The sequence below is a fragment of the Tupaia chinensis genome, unplaced genomic scaffold (assembly GCF_000334495.1).
Source record: "Tupaia chinensis unplaced genomic scaffold, TupChi_1.0 Scaffold148904_1, whole genome shotgun sequence".
In the NCBI taxonomy this organism is placed as follows: domain Eukaryota; kingdom Metazoa; phylum Chordata; class Mammalia; order Scandentia; family Tupaiidae; genus Tupaia; species Tupaia belangeri.
In genome coordinates this window covers 843,357-865,379 of record NW_006208752.1, presented here as the reverse complement: position 1 = coordinate 865,379, position 22,023 = coordinate 843,357, and the positions used below count along the sequence as shown (strand labels likewise).

The window sequence follows — 22,023 nt, the reverse complement described above, 5'->3', positions numbered from 1 at the left end:
CCTGCTGTGAAGGTTTTCTGCATCATTTTTGAGCAAAGCAGATTTCCACAGTAAAGTATCAAACCAGATGTCTTTTACATCTAGGTTCCAGCTCTGCCACTCAAATGACCTGAGCCCTGGTTCCTTAATCTTGGCATTGTTTATCCAAATTTTAAACAATGGATTATATTTTCCCAAGATCATCTGCAATATCCCTTCTAAGAGTTAAAATCCTATTAGTATCTTCGGATCTGAATCCGAAATTATTTGTTTCATATTAAAGTACAATGTTATTGTTAGCATTTTTAAAACTTTTTAAATTTATTATTAGCATTATTTAATTTATTCTAGGACACACGTACTCCTCAGAGAGAGAGAGAGAGAGGGAGAGAGGGAGAGAGGGAAAGTGACGAGTGACAAAGCAAGCCACCAGGTCCAGGACTTGAACAGTGGTTGGCCATGTGGGAGTCCTGCGTGACACCAAGCCATCTGCTGGCCCCATTGTGCTACTTCTTGAAAGCACAACTGCGTTACTTTTTGAAATCACAGATATGTTATCTCTACATAAATACGATTTTAACTTTAGAAGTTTACCATGTTTAGAATGATTCAAAAAATAACTTACTAAATATCAGTTGTATACATGGAAATCTGCCTGATAATGTCAGAACACAAACAAAAGGCCATTTTAACAGGGTTGGAAGACCATGCTTTAAACCCCAGGCTTTATAATCCAGGAGGAATCCAGAGAGTTCCATACACTAGAGTGGTACAAATACCATGTGGGAAGCCCAAGAAACAGGATGAGGGAGTCTTTATCTAAGTGTGGCCTCAGGAGAACAGAATGAGCTAGGATGGAATGCTAGCTCCACAACTGACCAGAAGAACGACCTTGGGCAAGGTGCCTAGGCTGGGACTCAGTTCCCTTATCTAAAATGGAGACAATAATTCTTACTTCACAGGTCGTGGTGAGGTGGAAAGAGAGAACACTGGATTCGTAGTTTGTTACTGCTTAAAAACTGAGGGTAGAAAGGAACTCTACCTAATCATCCCTATGACTTTTATTTTCATACTCTAAAAAAAAAAAAAAATGGAAGAAGCAAATATCATAAATTCTAACCATTTCCATCTTAAATGCTCTTTTCAAAAAACAGATGCTGTTTTTTTCAAACTGCAACTCTTTTTTCCCCTAAGAATTATTTTATTTAACTTTTTACTTATTTACTTATTTTAATTTGATCAGAGAGGGACAGAGTGATAAAGAGAAAGAGAGAGAGAGAAAGCATGTCACTAGATCTGGGATTTGAACCACTGTCAGCCATGTTGGAGTCCAGTGCCCTTAACCACCATGCCACCTGCCGGCCCCTCAAATTGCAATTCTTAAGCAAGCCTCTTCTTTAGCCATTAATACATCATGTCCCAAACTGGTATAAGTACTCAAGTACACATTATAAAAAATAAGTTGAAACAAAGGGAATCTATAGAAATAAATGACCTAGGGACCAGCAGGTAGCGTAATGGCTATGTCGCTGGACTCCCATGTAGTCTACCCCGGTTCATGTCCCGGACCCGTGGCTTAAAACTCACGCCGGGCACGTGTGTGCGTGCGTGCCCAAGATCCCGAGAGGAGAACGGAGGAGAAGGGACTGCGGCAAGGCCATCCCCCCTGGGGGGTGATTTCTCGCTTTCTGTCTCTCTGTCTGTCTCTGTCAGTCTGGCAAGCACACGCACCCTACAGCAAAAATACTCTCCCAAAAAAAAGAAAAGAAAAATAAAGAAAGAAATTACCTAAACAAGTTTTTATGTAAAACTTTGTATCTTTTTTTTTTTTAGAGGCTTTTGCTATATGGCACATGCACTCACCAGAAAGACAAGAGACACACAAAGCGAGAAATTACTCCCCCTCCCCAGGGTGATGATCATGACTCAATCACTTCTCCTCCATTCTCCTCTCAAGATACTGGGCACACACACACACACACACACACACACACACACACACACGTGCCTGGCGTGAGTTTAGGCCGCCAGTCCAGGACTCAAATCGCTGTCGACTAAGTGGGAATCCAGCAACATAACCATTACACCATCTCCCGATCCCCTCAAAACCTTAAATCTTTTTAATTAAAAAAAAAAGGTTCTGGAGTTCTAATGTAATCAATCTTCCATCACTTCCCCACAGTAAAGTAAATACTAGACTTCTTTATTATCAGGGACCTTTGAGATAAGAGTCTACCAAATAAGACCTCTCACTTATATAAAATATCAATTGAATAATTGATCCCAAAAATAATTTTTGAATAGAAATATCTTTCTTTTATAGTGGCAGAGGTACGATACTGGATTCTCTAATTGGCCAGGAAAATTCCCCTTCTTCAGAATGTCAAATTAAAATGCATTTTTAGTTAAAAAAAAAAGCACTTGCCTTCACTTGTTTGAAAACATCAGTTGATATCAAATCAATGTGAATGTGTGCTGGAAATGGGAGTTGCTCGGTTATCTAGGTATCACATCATATTTACCAATTAATTTTCATTGTTAATTTCAGAAATTTGGCTTACAGAAAAACAATGTCCCCCAAAACATAATCTAAATCTCCCTCAAGAATCCCAAAATAATTTACTTCAAAGCTCATTCTTTGTCAGTGTGTGGCCCCTATATATTTAATTTTCCATCATAAATGGAGAAACAAGCTAGTCAGGCTTCCACATGACCTTAGAACACGTGTCAAACGCACAAGTAGATTTAAGTACACTAGAAATGTAAGGCCCATTTCACTGACGTTTTGTAGCTCATAAGGCATTAATAATTAAACAATTATATTTTCTGTGACATTACTGCTATTGATATGTACAACTTATCAGGTTGAGAATAAGAGAAGTCTTAACTCAAAAGGATAAATTCTACACTGCACAGTGGGGCAGCTCTCTAGAGGAGTGCCCAGAATACCTGGGTTCTGCTTTCAGGGGAATAGGTGCAAACTCAGCAACCTGGACCAAGCCACTTGACAACTTTGAGCTCTTTTTTTCATCTGTAAAATGGGACTAATGACACCCTACTATCTACTTCACAGAACTGTTATAAAAAAGTAAATAAGATAGAATCAGTGAACCACAATGTAAACTCTTAAGTTTCAATATCAAGTGTAAGATATTATTAGTATGGCCCCTTTAAGGGTGACAGCCTTGCAATAAAGATCTGTTAACTGAGTAACTAGTGGAGTAAGAGCAAAGTGCTAACTATTTAAATCTTTATTTGGAGACCATGGTAAAAATGTAAGAGGGTTCTTTAAAGACATTTTTTTTCCCCATCTCTGGAACACTTGGGCAGAATAGATGGTCTTTTTCTAAGGGCAAAAGGGGAACTTCCTACATTTACTGCATCAGAAATGCATATTAGAGTATAGTAACTTATGGATTGTGTAGATATGAAACTGCTTTAAATAAATATGTCCTAAAGGGGAGTGAAATATAAAAGGCAAAGGGAGTCCCTGTCTTGTCCAGTGTGGCAGAGCCAAAGAAAGATGCCTTAGTGTCGCCAGCTTCTAAAAGAGCTAAAACCACAACTTCCTCTCAGGGAGGAAACGTTTGTTCTCCCCAGTTCTGAGGATGCTCAATTAAATGCATGTTAATTTTATGACAACAAACTAGGATTTTTACCACCTTTTATTTTATTTTATTTCTAAGGTTTTTACTATAGGGCACATGAATTCCCTGGAAAGAAAGAGAGAAAGTGAGAGGGAAAGTGACAAACCACCCCCTAGGGAGATGGCCATGCCACAATCCCTTCTTCTCCATTCTCCTCTTGAGATTTTGGGCACTCATGCACACATGCGTGACATGATTTTCAAGTCATTAGGTCCTGGATTCAAACCGTGGTCAGTCACGTGGGAGGCCAGCGCCTTAACCACTACACATCCTGCTGGCCCCCTTACCTTTCTAAAAGAAAATCTGGGACCAGCCCCAGAGCCTAGTAGTTAAGGGAATCCAGATCCCACATGGCCAACTGCAGTTTGAATCCCAACTCCAATGGCTTGAAAAAACACACTGGATATGTATGTATACATGCCCCAAATCCTGACAAGATGGAGAAATGGTGAAGGCACTGAGGCATGACTATGCTCCACTGGGGGTGCTTTCTCCCTCTCCCACTCTTTCTCGTTCTCTGGCTCACTGTTTCTCTCTGGCAAGCACAAGTGCTCTCTGGCAATAAGAAATTAAAATTTAACTTTTAAAATTAAAAGGAAATCTGAATAAGAAAATCATAGAAAGAAGAGAGAAAATGTAAATTATTTTATTTATTTATAAATGTATTTGGTCCCAGTTACAATAGTACAGGTTCAAGTGACCCACCCACAACATACCCCACCTTCAGAGATGGAAGAAGAGGAACAAGATAACAGCACACATGAAATAATTCAATCACAAACTCCATATTCTTGATCAGTGTCAATAAAAGTATGTTAATAATGACCTTTAAATAAACAAATAATGTGATATGGTATTTTGGGTCACTAGACCCCTTATAAAGATAACACTGCCAGGACTTAAAAATGTATACTGGGACCAGTAGATGGCTTAATGGCTACGTCGCTGGATTCCCATGTAATTAAGTTAGAGTCCCGGGCCTGGTGGCTTAAACTCACACGGGGCACATGTGCCTGCATGCCCAAGATCCTGAGAGGAGAAGGAATTGTGGCATGGCCATTTCCCTGGGGGTGTGATTTCTCGCTTTCTGTCTCTGTCTGTCTTTCTGGCAAGTGCACAAGCCCTATAGCAAAAACCTCATATATGATATCATCTTGGAATAGCTGGCTTTGCTTCACAGGGGCAGGATTCACTTACAAGCCTCTGATCTTGATGCTGATCCATTTCTGTAGGTTCAGGGCCTCCCATACCCGGTACATAGGAGAAAGCAGAGCAATTTGATTCAACAACAAATTAATCAGAAACCTACTATACTATATCCTAGGAATAGGGTACAAAGGTAAACGAGACCCATATGTTGTTGTTTAAGATGGTCACAAATGTTTTAAGATCTGAGGGCACCAAAGCCATTCCTCAGAGATATTCTTGCTAATGCTCTGAGTCCTGCGGGCTATGTCTTCCTGCCTACTTAGAGCTAATATATCTCTACACACTCTCCTGCTTTAGAGGAATTCCTGGAACTTAGCTGTCCATGGCCACGATCCATGGCCTTTGCCATATCCATCATGCTGAGCTACCCACTACCCACACCCCTACACAGCCACCTACTATTTGCTGGGTCCCAGCTAGGTGGCAAGCACTTTTATAGGCACTGGAAAAATAGCAATAAACACAATTGTTCTGTTCTTACCAGATCCTTCATACTGAAGTAAACTATGTCCTCATCCCTCCCAACCTCATTCTGAATATTCATTAAAAGTATCTACTGAGCTCCAACCATGCTCTAGGTGAAAGGGACACAGCTGTGAATAAAACAGCTCCTGATCTCACGGAACTCACCCAAACTCGTTATGGCAAGGTCCAATAATTTTAACTGTGGTCTCTGAAGTCAGGGGCTTGAATCCCAAAACAGGAATGAGGTACTACTGTATTTGGAGTGAGGGGAAAATACTACAATTTTTCTTTATATTCAACTCATGCTAACTTTGTAAACTTACAAGCTATGTATGCTGTGTGTTCATAATGTATTAATAATCCAGTTTATATCATGTATAGATAAATATAGATATATTGAGGAAATGCCCAAATTCTAATGCTGAGGGGAATAACATTTTAAAAGTTCAGAAGTCACTGGCTTGGATGATCACATTTGGGATGGGGTGTTTGGCTCGGGTAGGATTAGACTAAGCCCTCCAACGGGTCCATTTTATGTCTGATAGACTACATGAGCATTTTGCAAGGATGTCTAGACATTTAGCTATACAATCAAAAGTCAAAGCTCAAGCCTATCCCAATTCCCCCTCCCTAATCATATCCTAAGTCCTATGCTCACCATTCCTGTATCCCATGAACAGTGTGGTATCTTTACTTCCTATTTCACATCTCGTATAAGTGTATCATTACTACACTCGAAACATCTTGAGATCAGAGCCACTGCATTTTCTATCTGCAAGCCCCAGAAATCCTAACTCAGTTTTACACATTATGGGTACTCAAAAAAGACACGTCATATAAAATAAAGGTAATTCAATATAGGGAACCCAGAATTATCTGCCAAATAATTATGACAGGGGACAATTACTTGTTTTACTACAGATTACCTCCCCTCACAAAATGATCAGTATCATGTCCCTTTATGTAGCTCTTCTATGTGTACTTAACAGATCATTGAATACTTAATACACAGACCTGGGAAGAGTAAAACGTCGACCTGTAAAGTAAGTAGCCACTGCTAACTGAAGATCAATTGGAAATAAATATGAAGCATTTTAAAATAATGTCAATAAAAATATATAGTGCCATTTTGAAAAACTAAATCAAAACTTTTCAGGAAAACATCTCTTCAGTGAAAAAAGTACTGATCATTCTAATTCTTAAGACCTACATATTTGACTTAAAGGCCATCTAACATATTTAAAATATTAAGTCATCGGGAAAGCCATGACATATTTTTCTGTTTTTCTAACAAAAATGTATCATGACTTTCCTGTGAACCCACTAACATATAAGGCATAATGATATTCCATTTTTTAAGATTAAAGAAAAGTAAACAACTGATTCACGATCACACTCCCTTTCAAAGTCAACTCACTCATCACTGCATGGAAGAGACCAGGTCCTCACATACGTAACTGTGTTCACGTAAGAACCCGTTCCCTAAGACTTCCAAGCTATAGAAAACTGGTACAGATTTGCATTATTTATGCAGAAATTCTATGCAGAAAATGATTAATGTGAAACAAAACCCTGGCCTTATATGTGAACATGTTGCTAGGACTAAGCACATACAAAATCAAATGAGATGAGAATGTATGTCCACACATAAAACTTATCATCGTTTTTACCATGAAGACGGGCAAATACTGAGAAGCAAATGGTAACACTTCCATGACACCACATAGCCCCAAACAAAGAATGGAAGAAAGATTCACAAGTTATTATTCCCTGTGTCTCTGTTCCTCTTTGCTACTTTAATGTAAACATTAGGGTCATTAACTGTGTTGTAAGCTTATGAGGAAATATTTTCCCAGATCAGCTTCTTCTTTATGACTGTACTTACGAATATATTTGTTATTAAAGCACCAGGACTGGCATCTGGAAAACCGAGCACAGAATTTTACAAAGTTGTGGGTTTTTTTAAGAGACTGTTTTTTTGCTACAGGGTGTGTGTGCTCACTAGACAGAGAGAAAGCAGAAATTACACTCCAGGGTGGATGGCCACAACCCCTTTTCCTCTATTCTCCTCTCAGGATTCTGGACATGCACATACATGCCCCAGGCATGAATTTCAAAACACTGGGTTCAGGATTTGAACTGCAGTTGGCCATGTAGGGGTCCAGTGTAACCATTACGCCATCTGCTGGTCCCACCAACAAAGTCTTAATCTAGACAAGTTAATGTCCAGAAGTTACCAAGCAAAAACAGCCACAAGTAAAACGAGGTAAAAGTACATCAATTTTGAAGTATAATATACACAAAACTCCTAAGAACAAGACCAGGCCCAGATCAATGTGTATAAAATTTTTGCAAAGAAGGACCAAACTCACAGGTGCCCTCTAACCCATGGTTATCAAACCACCATAAAAACTGCAAATACACGAGGAGGCTGAAAACATCCTGGGAAACCTAAAAACTCTTTGATAAAAAGTGTTGACCATAATTTACAATCTAGAAAACCACATTTCACTCCTGTAGACTTCCATGTTATACTAATACCTGGGGTAGATATCTTAGTAATACACTCTTAATTAGTATAATTTATTTAAGTAAAAGTATGAGCTAATAGTTTATAATATTTTCATTGGCATGTGTTTGGATTCCTTTGAGTCTAGTTCAAACATACCACTGAGTATGCTTTTAACATTATTTGTAGAATACTCTTTGAGATACTATATAATCAAACACTTCCTCGCAGTTCAATCACGTTTTATAGATTGTGACATTAATTGTGATATATAAAAAGAAATATGAAACATTTGCCTAAGACATAACTTCAATGTAAACGGAAAGCTTTAGGCTAACTCCAGGGCCTGGCAGTTAAGGCAGCCAGAGGCCGCATCGCTGACCCCATACTTGGAGTACCAGAACCAGCAGCTTAAGGAACGTGCTGGGCATGTGTGCATGTGCCCAAAATCTTGAAGGAAGGGAGAGATAGAGGAAAAGGGACTGTGGCATGACCACTCCCTATACTGGGTGCTTTCTTTCTCCTCTGCCTCTCTTCCCCAGGTGTGTGCCCTCTAGCTAAATAATTAAATACACAAACAAAGTGAATGCATTAATCCAAAAAATGCCAATGGTCTTTTAAATACGCTAGAAGCCAAAAGGATACACCAACACTTAAAGAACAAACTTAGTGGGAAAAGCCTGGTTTTTAAAATTTGGTACAGGTCTTGGGCCAAATTAGTTTTACAATCTATTAGGTTCTTGAGAAAGTCATGAAGTATTTTTCTGTTTTTCTATGTAAAAACGCATCATGACTCTCCCAACAACCCAATAAATGGTAATTAGGACAAATAGTGCCCCTGCATGAAACTCCTGTATTTTTTTTTTATACTCCATATTTAGTGTCCAGCTCCTATGCTAGAACTAGCTGGCTTTTCATGGTATTTACATGGTACACTATATCTATTAGAATAATTAGCACAGATTAACTTACATGGTAGATATTTACATCTACTGGCCTTATCCAGACAGTAGAACATGTTTATTTTGAGGTCCAGTGCCGTTCTATAGCCCCAAAATCTAAGTCAATCATCAACATGCTGTAAGCACTCAATCCATGAATGGTAAATTAAACCGATAACTCTTTTTCTGACCCAAGCCTCATCACCATGTCACCAAATTATTAAATTTAGAAAATGTTCTTTGAGCATAACCTGGAAAAACAAATAGGAAAAAAGGCATAAATGCCATAAAACTTATACTAGCTCAATTTAGCAACCTACTTGTATGAGAACGGAATAAAAGCAGTCTATTGTAGGGAGAATGAAACACAACCAATGGACGCCCAGCACCTTTGTCATATGACTAGACAGTGCCAGAGAGCACACTCAATCCGATCATCATCCACAATAGCTACTCCAAAATGATAAATACCCTATTTACATGTCTCATAGATCAAGGGAAAAGAAAAGGCACTTTAAACAAAACAACAAAGAATGACAAACTTTTAATCTTCTGTATCTAAATTAGGCTCTGACTGCTAAATTTGCAAAGATAAAAGAATTTAATTTCGGATGAATAGGGCTCTTAGTACCAAAAAGTAACATGTTACTTTGTATTTTCTAAATGGTTCGCTACTTACATACAAATGTGTAATTTATAAAATCTCTTCTAGTTACAGCAGAAATAAGTTTTTTAGGTAAAATAAATCAAAAGAACCCTAAAACTCCTTGCAAAGATGATGAATTAATTAATTTGGACTGACCCCGTAGCTAATTCACGTTTGATCAGACACTCTGGAGTGAAGGCCATGAATCTGCTCACTAGTTTTCCCACTAACACTGAATTTCCTTCCAAGCAAATGTCAGAAAACTATTTTATAACACTATTCACATTATATTGTTAAATTCCTCTAGTAAAATATATTCACGGAATAAGTATTAAGTACCAAAGCACAAACGTCATAGAATACTTAGCTAGGAAAACTACACTCCTCATGAGAGACAAACGATTTCACTGATGTATCAGAGAAATTAAAAACAAACAAAGGAGTTCCTATAGATTATATCTATACTAGAAAGAGAAGCCAAGTACAGAGAGTTGATTAAATGTAAACTTAGATAAACTAAGTTTCCAGATTGTGTAGTTTTTGACAATGACCTCACAGACGAAAAATGACAGTGGGCCCAGGTCATGGACTTTTTCACCTAAAAAGTGGCTTTTTCTCCCTTTAAAGGAACCAGGAAGGACAGCCGCTGGCGCAGAGGTCAAGCTGGACGCCACGTGGCAGAGCGCACGGTCAGAAGTCCCGGCAGGCGGACCTGAGTCGCACACCTGGACCTTTAAGTGAACGGCCAAAACCCGGAGAAGAAAAGGGAAAGGACGCCTGGGCGGCCATCCTGGGGTGACCTCTTGCTCTCTCTCTCTCTCTAACTCTCTCCAGTGAGCACATACACTGGGTAGCAAAAACCTGAAGAAAATTAAAAATGGAGCCGGGAACGCAGAGAGGCCGTGCCTTCCCCTCCCACCGCCGGCCCTTGCTCCCAGGAGCGCATGCGCCCTATGGCAAACTAAGTAAAAAATAACCAACAGAGTTCTAACTATATCACTTCCAAGGAAGATTCCTCTTTTAAGAGAGCGAAAAACTGGGCGGCAATTCTTGGCTGATAGTTGTCCCATATCTTTCACTTTTGGACGGTGGCCCTAATGTCAGGTAAATATAGAAAAAGCACACGGACAAGTCTAAGCCTGGCATGACCACTTACTACCTGTGTGACATGGCATTTAACCTGAGACTTCGTTTCCTTGTCATTAGAATAGAGTACTTCTTATCAGAAAGGTGTTGTAAAAAAATAAACAAAGTACTAAAAATATAAAAATACATGCCTCATAAGGAGGCTCTCATTCAAACTGTGTTTCTCCCTTCCACCCAGTGTAAAATACTATCTGGGAAGCTCTTTTAACAACCACATTCTAAAACTCTTCCAAAAACTTGGAATATAAACGAAACTGTGAAGTCATTCTACCACTCTAAAAAACAAAAATATTCAGTAAGAGATTTACTTCATTTGTTTCATAAAAGTAACAGATGCCTCCATTTCACATAGCCCTGCTAAAGGTTCTTCATAATCCCTAACTAACACTTATATGTGGGAAGTAAGTCTCGAACTCATTTATCAACAATTTCATTATATGAGTGGTGAGAACTACTAAAAGGGTTCAAAAACTACAAAAGAATCTTTAAAATCAAATAAAAGTCATAAAGAGAGGGGGAGGAGAAAGGCAAGGAAAGGAAAAAGGGAGGAAAGAGAGAAAGAAAATAATTTCCGTAACTCAAAAGCTAAAGTTTGACCGCTGGAAGTAGAAAATCATTTTCTCATTTTGTTCTATGCTCTACCACATCCCCTTTGCAGTCAGTGAGAACTCTACACTTGGATGAGTTTTGAGAGGTGCACCAAAACCTGAAAACAACTCAGCATTTTTAATATTAAAAGAATTAGCACTGCTAAGAGGACTCTTTCTGAATTACTCAATCTGTGGCTTTCCTGCACAAGGGAAGTGTACTCATGTCAATAAACAATGAAAGTCATATCAATAAACAATTTCTCAGCATTAACAGTTTCACTCTAAACCAAATGAAGACTAAGTTAAGTCTTACCCGGACGATAAATCAAGATACACTCTTACCTCTTACTTACTCTATTCTCAGGCTGGCGGATAGATTCTTCACCCCAGAATATTTTTCATTTGTCTATGGTGGATGTATAGTAAGTTAAAAGGCAAGATCTTAATATTTCATAATTATTTTGAAATATAAAATATAGGACCTCTATAATGCAATACCTAGAAATGTCCATACCTGAGAACAGACAAAATCTGAGGAAAACACTTTCTATATGTTTCCAACAGAAACACACGTGTACAAGTGGCAATGTAATGAGGGAAATACAGCCCCTTCACAAACCTCTAACAGTGAGCCACAAGGAAAGGAGCTTGAATTTTGTTCAACCTTACATAGGAAACACTGAACACGGTGAAGGTTTCAAATATTATAGATTCTAGTGTAGATTCATGTAATAACACTAAAAACTATAAGAAAAATCGCAATGTCAAAGTAGGTTGACGTATTCATATACTGAATTTACTGAAATGTGAAGTAACCAGCCTCTCCAATGCATGCATGTGTAAGCTTTCCTTATCCAGGCAGGAGCCCTTTGTTCTGTGCATCTCACATGGTACAGATGTTACCTACTACCATTTTGCTCACCTGACTGTGTACCCTCTTATCCCTTGTCCCTGATATTTGGAGCTATAAGCTTTCAACACAGTCTGAGTGAAAACATAATGTTAAAACGTCTTCTATGATTATCCAGTGTGCAATGAACTCAAAATGTTCTGATGATTAGGGATCAAAATTAGCCAAAGGATTTTGGTTAAATAGGTAGGAATGGTATAAGTTCACTCTGTAGACTAAGGAAGTTAATGTAACAGGATCGCAATCCCTTGTTTAAAATGTTCAGATTCAAAGGATTTAAGATTCAGATTTGAGGGTTTTTAAAAAGTAGATAGGACATACAGCACATCTTGTATAATATCCATAGTTAGACTTAGAATAACACCTCATGATCGACCCATTGGTCCATCCCAGTTACTGTTCCTAGCAGAGTACATAAATATTCTTTCTAAACGGGCTTAAAAACCACTTTAAACAATCCCATGACAGTTTGAGTTAGGTTTCACTAACAAATGAGTTTAATGACAAAATTTAGGGGAGAAAAAAAATTTACTGATAAGGATTGTGAGTCTATTTCCAATACCACTACACATCAAAATACAAAGGCATTTTCAAAATACATAGAGCTTATTAATTTTGGATATCAGAAATACACGGAAAATTAAAATATAGCAAAAAGGGAAGATGTTCTTGCAAGTATACCCTTGAAAATTAGGAAATGCAGAAGTTATAAATTTTAATTGATTCAAATTAATTAAATGATGATTGAGACTCCTTAAAAATAAACTTCCGTGTTAGAGGCAATGCGTATTTGAGTAATACAGCACTGTTTGAGAACCATGATATGTGGAGCCTTCAGTACTTTCTTCGCATTGACTCATGTTGCATTTTCTCTAGCTTTTGGCTTTCACAGTGCTTTGACATTTCAGGGATTTGGTGTATTTCCCATTCATCTTTTTAACTCGCTCAACCTTTCCTTTATTTTTTAATAAAAAAAAATTATTTTTAATTTGCTATAGAGCACTTGTGCCCATCAGAGACACAATGAAAAAGAAAGAATAAGAGAAAGTGAAAAAGCACCCCTCGCCCCTGAAATCCCTTCTCCATTTCACTCTGGGGATTTGGGGCATGCTCGCATACTTGCCTGGTACGCTTTCCAAGCTTCAGGGTTTGGGACTGTGCAGTCCGCCTTGTGGGATCTAGCCATCTTAACCAATAGGCCACCAGCTGACCCATCCTGCTGCCCCTGCTTTTTTTATTGAAGTGCCCATTTTGTACAATGGAGTTTCTTATGCATTTCATACATCACACTTTCCAAACTCCATGCCTTGACTGGGCAAGTTTTAATTGGCTATGAGGACTAGTCCAGATAATTCATCAGAACAGTTAAAATGCCACAGTCTGCAAAATTTTACACATGTGCCAATGAGACTACTGAAGATTTTCACTATGATACCATTCCCGCTTGCATTCTGATATGCTTTCTTGATAGAAAAAGGTGTGGCTTTATCACACTGTGAACAGCCTATGAAATCCACAATGTAATTTATGTCTATTAACCAGGGACCTCATAATGTCTCATGTGTAAAGATCAGTCACATGTGTCTCAATGGAAGAAAGTTTGCAAAATGGTGCTCTAAGACATTCTAGATATGTCTCCAAGTCACCAGACTTTGAGACTTACCACCTTGAAATCTGGAGACAACTGTTCCTCTGTCCTGCACTGTGCCTTTCTAAAGAGGGAGAAAACCATTCCTAAACATAATGGGGCACTGTACTTTCCTAGGGTATGCCTCAGTTCTTCCTTTTCTTTTTCCCTGGGGAGTCTTAGTTCCCTTCCCTAACAAATTACTTGTCCAACACCCCACTTCTTGTTAAAAATGCACCAGTGTTTTCAAGATACCAGAGTTGAGAATCACTTCAGAGAAAAGAAAAATTAAAAGGCATGGCTTTGAGACATTTCAAACAGTAGGGGTTGCAGTGATGTGAGAAATAACTGTAAAAACAGTAGATATTGAGTGATCACTATGGGAACAAGCCATTACATACGCTAATGAGTAATTCCCACACTATTGCATGGTAAATATCGATATGCCCATTTCACACATATATCAATGGAAGTGTAAGAGACATGGGGTCCCTCAACCAGTGAACAACAGAGGCAGCAGGAGTGCAACCCAGGGTCCTTTGGCTGCAAAGCCTTTGTTCCTTATACTGCACCTGCTAGTAAAAGAATATCTGCAGAGGATGAAGACAGTCCTCTCAGGACTGCAAGCATACTGACTTATATACAGCCACAGAATAAAGCAGAAGAGATCTTAGCAGTCAATAGCCTCTAACCCCACATTCAGATCATGATTACTATTTGATTTTTAGCCCTCTGTACCTACTATCAGAATTTCTCAGAGTATGCCAAGAGACCTCATATCTGCCTCAGATTTACCTACGGTACTAGCTAAAATCTAGATGCCTGGGCCCCACCAGAGACACACTGAATCAGAATATCTGGGATGGGGCCTAGAGACCGCCATTTTTAGCAAGCACTCTAGGTTGGTGTTTTTCAAACTGAAAGTCGCAAAATCAACTTGTTGAACAACACTCAGTATTTTCTGTCTTATAAAGTAACTTGAAAGAGATAAGATTTTTTTGTTTTGTTTTGAGAGATTTGTGCTATAGATGCATATGCTCGCTGGAGACAAAGAGACAGAAAGTGAGAAATCATCCCCTCAGGGAAGATGGCCACGTCACAATTCCTTCTCCTGCATTCTCCTCTCAGGATCTTGGGCATACATGCGCCCACTGTGAGTCTTAAGCCACAGGGTCCAAGACTCAAACCATAGTAGACTACGTGGGAACCAAGCAACGCAACCATTGCACCATCTGCTGGTCCCGGAAAAGATAAGATTTATAAAGATTAGGTAGGGATAGAAAATATCAGAAAGGACTACACTTTATTTGTTTCAGGAAACTTTTGTTTCAGTTCTTTTCTATGGACTAAGATATAAAAGTTGTTAGTTTCTTTCTTTAACCATATATCTCAGTTTAAGCTATTTGAGAAATACAAGTGTTTTAAACAATTTTCATTCTCATTCTTATTTCTCTAGGAAATAAGTTATCCGTGTTTTATGTAATTGTTCTTTTTACAAAAAACATCCTTGCACATCATTTTTAGGGTTTCGGTTCATTCCATTCCAGGAGCTTCTGTTTTACTCATGTTTTCATCCAAGGGCCATGTTTAACTATTGTTGTAATTATTTAATTGTCATTTTATAATATTTTTATTTTTCTAAGATTTCATAAAATCCAACTCACTCTTACTAATTTTTACTTCATATTTTATAAAATCCACTCACTATTTTAAATTATTTCACTACCTAGATTCTTGAACTGACTGACATATTTTAACTTACTAGATTTATATTTTGGTAGGTGTGTCAATGATTTGTGGTCTATATTTAATCCTTTAACTCATTCATTCCTTCATTTTCTCATCTTTATTTTTTTAGATAGAATTAATTATTGGCTTATTGGTTTGCCTTCTGTTGCATTCCCTCGTGTAATTGGTACTTATTTCCATTCTTACCTTATCCTTTTCTTTGAAAGAAAAAAAATGAAAACAATCCCCATTAATACATGAGGATTTTTCTGGGCATAACTCTACAGTTTTAAAATGATGTACTGGCATTTCAAGAAACCGTAATTGCCTTCTAAAGGATGATATGAGCTCATATGAATGTTGAGTGAAGTTGTAATCAGAAAGTGCTTTCCTCGGGTATGACTTAAAATACAGAAATATCTACAATTGGACACAGTATGTGACTGCCCTTGAGGCAGTACAAACCCACTGATTGAATTACAGTCACAGAATCTTCAAAATGGAAGAACCTGCATTCAGACTTAAGTTCTGGTCCTTACTACCTTTGGAGCAGTGTTTCTCAAAGTGTGGCCTGAGGACTGCCTGCTTCTGATTTACCTGGGGCACATGATAAAAAAGGGAGCAGTGAAATTACAATGTTTTTGCTGAAGCTGGGCTTTGTTTTCATTTCACAGTGAGAAGAAGGAATCTAACTAAAAATACAGGAGAGATACCACTCAGACCTATTTTAAAAGGTGCCCTCAGTGGTGAAATGTTAAAAAGTAAAGTGAACTTCTTCAAAGCACAGGCTCAAGAAAAAGTTATCTTCTTCTAAAAGTTAACTACCTGCTTAAATTTAAATCTTGAATACAGGTCTGCTACACTGATGGTGAAGCAGCATCACCATCGAATTAACTGCCTGAATTTAGTAATTTTCAGTGCACTTAAATATCACTACTTTAAACATTTTCTATACTTGTATAAGACACTAATAATATTTTAAGGGATTTCCTTGAGTACAATAAAATAGGCACATCTGTAATGAGACTATTTTCAAAGTTTTTCTTTTTTGCAATAGGATTGAGCTATGAAACCTTTATTATTTCTATTAAAGACTTCTAATATATACAAAGTACTTGATATTCATGGCAAAACCCAGTCAAAAACTGGCCCCAGCTTTTACCAACAGTATAAAACAGGAAAATGTATACTCTAAGTATGCTAGACAATGACTAATAATAAGAGATTGTAACTTACTGAAATATGACTTTATAAATACTGTAGCCTCTAAGTTAGATTTTCTTGAGTTGTGCCACATTATTTTCAGGCCTTTGTTTCTTCTTTTTTTTTTTTTTTTTACTATGTATAAAAAAATCTTATCAATTACAACTACTTACAGCACTGACCAACCATAATTATATGTACATCCTAGCTTTCATTCAAAGCTGTATCTTAAATTCGATGTCTTAAACAAATCTTCTGTTTCAATGGATTAAGTATAAATCAGATTCAGTTACTGAAGGTCAAAAGTACCATATAAAAACTTCTCAAACTCTGTTAAAAGCAGGGCTAGCTCACAAATGCAAACCTGGAAGTTTTTATTTATTTTATTATCTTTAAGTTTGGATACAAAGATGAAGATGGATTTAAAAAAAAAGTCTTAAAACTGCACATGTTTTTATATGTCTAGGTCATTGGTGAGAGGCTCTTCTTAAAACCACCATGGGACCTCTGAGAATATCATACTAAGAAACACCACAGATGAGCCACCTTTTCAATGGCTAGCATAGACGTGACATGCAAATTAAGGCTTCCGTTTCAGAACTTAATAGAGATATGCAGAACAATAAAATGGGAAGTTTGTAAACTTTTGGGAGTGGTGAAGCAAAAACTTCTTCAAATTCTTATTTTGATAAGTAAGCTTCACATCTAATAGATATAGTTTAGTTGCAAGTAACTGTTAATCCATTGTCAAAGTGACTTTTTTACATCACTATTACAAGTTTTACACTACGAAAACTATTTCACTGACTTCAAAGATCAACACTTCTTGGAAAAGATTGTACAAGTGAGGCAGTCACCTGATATCTCAAAAAAAATGTTCATTTCTTAGCAGATTACTTTTACTCTGGAAATTACTGATTCCCATATTAATTTTTGAATTGGCCAAATATATTTCTGTGTGGAAAGAAGTAACATTAAAGTTTCCTACAGTGAACAAAATGATGTGATGCACACGCATAAATGCAATGTTCTTTAGTAATCAAGAATGCATTTTGGATGTTCTTGCTATGCTCAAAAAAAAAAAAAACCTCTTCCAAACAAATTGTTTAAATATCAGACACTGAAATCCTCATATTTTGGTGTGTACTAAATTTATTTTACACAACTACCTCACTGCCACCACTCTGATTGGCCTGTAATAGGTGTAACATATTCTGAGATCTCCAAATGAATGAACGCCTTAATTATGCAATATTTATATTCCTTAAAATATGCTGGACATGGAAAGTAGAATTAAAGTATGAGCTTTGGTACAAAAAATAAAATTGAAATCCATGCATGGCTTCTTCATAATATATATTTTCTATGAACTTTCTGAAAAATCTCTTGTATTATACAGTGCATCTAAAGTCCTCAGTATACTCAAATATATTTTGTTACTGGACAGAGACTACCAGAAAGGCCTGGTCTTCAGACTCAATTCCTCTCATTACCAAGACAACATTCTGTTAATGTACACAATAATCCAGCAAGATAGAAAACCAGACAAGGTCCGTGAACTTTCTTTCATGGAAAACCGAGTTGAAATCCATTGTCATTCACAAAACATAATCTCGGGAACCAGCAGTTAGCGTAATGGCTATGTCGCTGGACTCCCATGTAGTTCACGTCCCGGACCCGGAGGCTTAAAAGTCACACCAGGCACGTGTGTGTGCATGCCCAAGATCCCGAGAGGAGAACGGAGGAGGGGGGACTGCAGCATAAGACCATCTCCCCTGCAGGATGATTTCTCGCTTTCTGTCTCTATGTCTCTCTCTCTGTCTGTCTGGCGAGCACCCGCGCCCTATAGCAAAAACCTCTCAAAAAAAAAAAAAAAAAAAAAAAATAAAAAAAAAAAAAAAAAAAAAAACATAATCTCCAAATCATTATGGTAACACTGCAAAGTGCCACCGCTGATTTACGCAATTTAGTATAACTAGTTTTTTTTTAACACACTGGCAACTCCAGAGTACCTGGGGATGTTTCTTTACAGTGGAGGGGCAAACTTCCAAGGCAGTTTTCCACAGTTTGGGCTCAGCATCCTGCTTTCCAGTGTTCTGTGAACCCTAAATTTTTGCTTACACCATTACCTGTCACAAGTGCACTTTCCACACCCATTCTGTCCTGCACGTATTCCACACATTTTTCCATTTGTGAGGCATGTATCTAAAAAAGGTACTTAACAGATCTCTACGTTGCTGTTGACGGTATACACATACTACTAAAATCCTCCAAATCTCTCCAAATATATAAATTCTGAAGAAAAGTAAAATCAATGTTAAATCAAGCGAGTGCACTTAATGCTGGATTTACTACCTTGCCAATCCACCCATCTCCAACCCAAAAGTAACTGTCACAAACACAGGTTACTTAAGAAAGAGACCATGGGAGAAAGTAAGCAAATGTTGGTCATAATTAGAGGCCTTCTGCACAATGCTTCCTTGGGTTTTTAATCATTCTCTCCACTACAATCTTTCTATATATTGTCTAACATTACATTTTCTAGGCTTCAAGTGTGTAAAATTTCATCACCAATTAAAATGCCTATTTGAAAATAAGTTTTCAGACATCTTCCTTGTAGATAAATGTGAAACAAACATTTAAACTCTCTTCTAATACTCGTAATCTGAAGCTGAATTATAAATACTAAGAACCTTAAAAATGGCTTTTGTTGCGGGAAGCTCAGTGAGACAAGCTTTCTGGGGAATTGTAGCCCCAATAAAGCACCTTCCTACAATAATAATGAGGACCCTATGCCATTACTCATCACCAGCTAGCTTCCCTGTATGAAGAGTTTGCATACTTACCTTGGAAGGCAAATGGAAAGTACACAGTGAGGAAGACGAACTGCGGCAAAGCCTTTGTCATATGATAGTGACCTATAAAGTATCAAATACAGGTACATCATCAGTATGGGCTTTACAACAGTGGAGTCCCAAGTCCTGTAACATCTGCGAGGGAAGGAAGGAAGGACGCTGAAACCCAGAAGTCCAGCTCTCCACCAACCCCTCCCCTTTCTCCACGCCCCCAGTTCTGTGGGGGCAAGAAAGGCAAAGACAGCTCCCAGTATTCAAAGGGCAGATGCTGGGGGCCAGCTCTACCGACATTCCAGAATGTCTCCAGCACCTGGGCTTCCTACCCCCAGTACGTACAAAACAGAAAGTTGATCCATTCTGCACACGCAAACCCCACACCGCGATCGTTCATCAACTTGCACAAGTGATCACCGCCCCCAGAACAAATACCCCAGTAACCAAATCATAGCGATCGATAGGCAGCCCAGCCGCGCAGTGCCCAGGAGCCAGCGGGAGGTGCCTCCGTGGCGGCCGGGGGTCCAGGTATCGAAGCCTTCCGCCCTGCAGACCTAGGTGGCCACAGCCTCTCCAGAACGCCAAACGCTCGCCAAACGCTGGCTCGGGTCACAATCCCGAGATTGGAAATCGGAAACGACCGGGAAAAACACATTCGCCAGAGCCCAAGGCGGCAAGTGCAGGGCCACCAGGTCTGCGAGGTCGGGGTGGGGGAAGCTAGGAAACGGAGAGAGAGGAAGGAGCGAGAGATCCCACCCCGGCTTTGTTGCTGGTCACCATCAAGTTTGCATCTTAGTACAAAATGTCGATCTTAAAGGCTGACAAGACAGAGGCAGAGGGAGAAAGAGAAAAGGAATAGAGTCCATCTTGCTTTGGAGAAGAGGGGGGAGAAAAAAAATGAAGTGCAAATTGCACACTCCGGGCGTAAAAGTCTGCTAAACACCTTTCCATATCGGAGGAGCAACGAGTGGGGTGTCCCCGTGCCCATGCCCGCTCGAACTGGCGGCGGTCTGGGCAGAAAACGCCTCTCTCTCCTCCTCTTCCTCCTCCTTCCCCTCCTCCTTCTCCCTCTCCTCCTCCTCCTCCTCCCGCGGGCCCGGCAAGATCCCGTCGCCACTGCCTCAGCCTCCGCTGCCCCCCGGGGAGGCACTGCCGCCGCCCGGCCAGCCCCGCGTTGCGCGCAGGGGGGGGAGCGCGCGTGGGAGCCCCCACGCCGCGAGTGGGCAACCCCTAGGGATGGCGGAGAACGCCCCTCCCCGCGCGGGGAAAGTACCCGGGTCCGGGTCAGCCAGCCCCGGGAACCGCAGCCTGGCGTCCGCGGCGGGGAGACGAGAACTGGACGTGTCATTAGCAGGACAGGCAATGGTTTCAAAGCCCCAGGCCAATGACCATTAGCTGAGGCAGAGCTTGCTCGGTCCCCATCCCCCACAACCTCCACCCACCTTCCCCTCCGCCCCCCCCACCTCCACCCCACCTCGCGAAACTTTTCAACAAGATCCACCTGGACTAATTCGTCCTCAGACAGTTAAAATATGGACTAGACCCTACACACAGGGAAGGAAGGGGAATGCAAGCTTTATTTTCCCTTCTACAGAAAGGAAAGCAAAAAATAGCTTGTCTCTCTGTCTCTCCCTCTCCCCCCCCTCTGTCGTACATGTTGTGTCTTAGCTTTTTGCATCGTTTCGTTTTACCTTCCTCATTTAGCAGAAATGATCGCAGATATTTCACACAGAAACGTGTTCCAGATTCTGGATTCGGGGTCCCTGTAAATTACAGGACTCGGAATCGATCTCAGTTACGTTAAGTTTCATACAATACCCCCCAAAAATCAAAAATAATGATACATTTCTGAGGGTGAGTGAGCAAGACGAGGTGGGGGAGGAAAAGAAACCTCGAGTCTGATTTCTGTAATTTACAAGCGACCCGGATCGCAGCAAATAACAGTGTAACACGAGTGTGGCTTCAGAGGGCTGGGGAGCTCTTTCTAGAGGCGTCGACCCCATCCCCGGATAAAGGATCTGCAAGTTTTCTGTCATCGCGACCATGCACTGCCATAACTTACCTTCAGAAATAAGACTTTAAACGGCCAAGGCCTTCCTCCTCCCCTCCACCGCCACCCCCCAGCCTCGCTCTCTCCACCTTAAACTTATTGACACAACATAATCCCACATTCAAGCAAAATCCTGACACAGCCTCCCTCCTCCTCTTCCCCCTCCTCTGTTCCCTCCCGTTCTCCCTCTCTGCCTCTCCCCCCCCTTCCCTCCCTCTTCTCTCCCCTTCTCCCTCGCCCTCTTCCCCCTCTCCCCTATTCTTCCTCCAGGCTACTCTGGCACTAAAACAGCACTTTCTCTACTCGCCGCGCATTCGGCGAGGGGTGGGGGTGAGAGGGCACCGATCTGTGGGGCCGGAACACCCAAATCCCAACTCTCCAGATGAACGAGCAACTGGGCTGCTGCTCCCGGGCAGCAACGCACACGAAGCGTTCGATAAATCCACGGAGGGCTGGCTCCTCTTACCTTCCTCCCCTGCCCCTGCTCCCCAGGCCCCACCTCCCCGGCAGCCGAGCCCCGGCCG

The 22,023-nt window shown here is 39.9% G+C and overlaps 1 protein-coding gene across 2 annotated transcripts in view; it reads right to left on the bottom strand.

Moving 5' to 3' along the window:
• Positions 1–22,023, bottom strand: part of BBX (BBX high mobility group box domain containing) — a 319,247-nt gene that overhangs the window by 296,666 nt on the left and 558 nt on the right. For both annotated transcript variants that reach the window (XM_014585118.2, XM_006170761.3), the window contains exon 2: positions 19,447–19,518. The gene's annotated coding sequence lies outside the window, so the exon portion shown is untranslated. The remainder of the gene's footprint in view (positions 1–19,446; positions 19,519–22,023) is intronic.